This window comes from Parus major, chromosome 27 (genome assembly GCF_001522545.3).
Source record: "Parus major isolate Abel chromosome 27, Parus_major1.1, whole genome shotgun sequence".
Taxonomy (NCBI): Eukaryota; Metazoa; Chordata; class Aves; order Passeriformes; family Paridae; genus Parus; species Parus major.
This window is the reverse complement of record NC_031796.1, coordinates 3,564,160-3,566,610: the sequence shown is the minus strand read 5'-3', so window position 1 is coordinate 3,566,610 and position 2,451 is coordinate 3,564,160.

Sequence of the window (2,451 nt, the reverse complement as noted above, 5' to 3'; positions counted from 1 at the left end):
CATTAACTGGGAGCTGGGATCAGCCAGCCATGGCTGCTCCAGGTTTTGCAGCATTGCACAAGGGCTGGAGCTGCCTGGGATGGAAATTCCACAAAGCTGCTGCTGTTGAAGGTCTCATTAAGGACCAGAGGTTCCAATTCTGCTTTCCTTGGGAAGCCAGCCCGGGTGGGGATGTTCAGGGTTGGATCCTTCCTCGGGATCGCTGGAGTTTGGTGCCATCAGCCACGTGAGAGGGTCTGGGCAGGAATCGGTGCTGGATCCATCCCAGAGCCAGAGGAAAATGGGGAAGGGAAAGGTTCTCCCCCCAGGCACTGCCCAGGCTCCCCAGGGAATGGTCCTGAGGCTGCCAGAGCTCCAGGAGAGCTTGGACAGAGCTCCAGGGATTGTTGGGATCCTGGGCAGGGCCAGGGTTGGGCTCAGTCCTTGTGGGATCCTTCCCAACCCAGGATGTTCCAGGATTTTATGAAGCTGCCCTGACCTCTGCTGGGATCGTCTTTCCCACATTTCCCTGTTTGAGAAGATGAAACAGGCAGGAAAAACAAGGATAGCACTTCCAATTAATTGAAGGAATGACCTCTGTGGCTGCAGGCAGATGCTGGCAGCTCCTGGGGGCTCCGTGCCAGGAGCAGTGTGGAAAGGCAGGAATGTGGCCAGGGAAAGGCTGTGGCAGGAGCTGATCCTCCCCCACCCCTGGGATCCCTTCCCTGTGCGTTTTCCAAGCTCATCCCCCTTTTCCTGGCATTTGGGACAAGCAGGATCCATCCAGCTTCCAAGGAGTCAAATCAATTCTTTCCTGCCCCTTTTAGCTCCTGCCAGCTGGGAACTGATCCCAGTAATCCTGGAGAAAGCCGGGATCAGGAGGGTTGGAAAAGCATTTAAATCATTAATTAATTATTAATGACAGCAAAAGGGCCAGGCTGGGAGTTTGTCACCCCCAATTAGAGGCTGGAGCTGGATTTCCCTACACAGGAGCAGGGGAGGAGCCCTTGGGAAGCTGCCAGGGAGCGTAATTCCTGCAGGATCCCAGGACAGGGATGTTCCTGCTGCCTTTTCCCTGCTTTTCCTGCTGCTTTGATGTGGTTTGTTCCCACTTGGGAGGCAGCAGGGAACAGTGGAGGGGGCAGCTCCACACCCCGGGGCTGATCCAGCCCCAGATCCCTCCCACCGACCCAAATTGGGATAATCTGGAAGAAAGGAAAGGGATTCCCTCAGGAATCCCTCAGGAGGAGGAGGATCTGGAGGGGCTGCAGGGAGAGGGATCAAACCCAATTAAGGGTTAATTGGGTTAACCCTTAAGTTAATTCTTTCCATGGCTGAGGGCTGGGATTGCTCCATCCATCCTGCTCCTGTTCCTGGCTCCTTGGGGTGCCTTTCCCGGCATTCCAGCAGCTCCAGAGGCACAGAGAGCAGGAATCCAGGTCTGAAATGAGTTCAGCAGTTCCATGGGATCAAGGCTGTGGATGGAAAGGCTTTTCCTGAGGTTTCAGCCCTGATTTGGCCAGGAAGGGATTCATGGATTCCTTAGGGATGGATTCCCCCTGGATTTAACCCCTGTGCCAGGCTGGGAGCAGCAGCTGGGAGAAAACTCCACACATTTCCAGGGAATGTGCAGATTTTCCTGCTTGGGGAAACTTTGGTGGAGCTTTTCCAGTTTGTAAAGTGGAGTCTGCCAGGCAGAAATTCCAGCTGATCCTTCCACAGCTGCTCCCACTCCTGAGATGTCACCAGGGACTGGGAGAGCTCCTTAGGGACAGCTTGTCCCGAGTGAGTTATCCCAGGAATCAGGGAGCTCCAGGGAGGGGGGACACCCTGAGGGGCTGCAGGGGCCACCCCAAAACAGAGGAGCTTCAGTGACAGGGAAGATGTCCTGTCCCTGTCCCCATCCTGTCCCTGTCCCTGTCCCCATCCTGTCCCTGTCCCTGTCCTGTCCCTGTCCTGTCCCCAGCTGATGTCCTGTCCCTGTCCTGTCCCCAGCTGATGTCCTGTCCCTGTCCTGTCCCCAGCTGACGTACCTGCCCCCGCCGTGGGGCGAGTGTCGCTCCCCGGAGCTGGGGCTGGCGTTTTTCCCGGTGTACAGCGTCACAGCCTGCAGGATCGACTGCGAGACTCGGTACATCGTGGAGAACTGCAACTGCAGGATGGTGCACATGCCAGGTCAGGGCTGGGGACACCTGGGGACACCTGGGGACGCCTGGGGACACCTGGGGACACCTGGGGACGCCTGGGGACACCTGGGGACACCTGGGGACACCTGGGGGAAGGAGGTGCCGTGGCCTTTGGGAAAGGCTGGGTCTGGAGCCAGCAGGACCATCCCTGTCCTGGGGAATCAGGGACAGCAGAGGGGGAGGGAGGGCTTGTCCAGCCCTGCTCTGGGCTGGGGCAGCCTCACCTTCAGCTCTGGGGCACTTTTGGGCACCACAAAATAAAAAAGACATCAAAGAACTCGAGAGG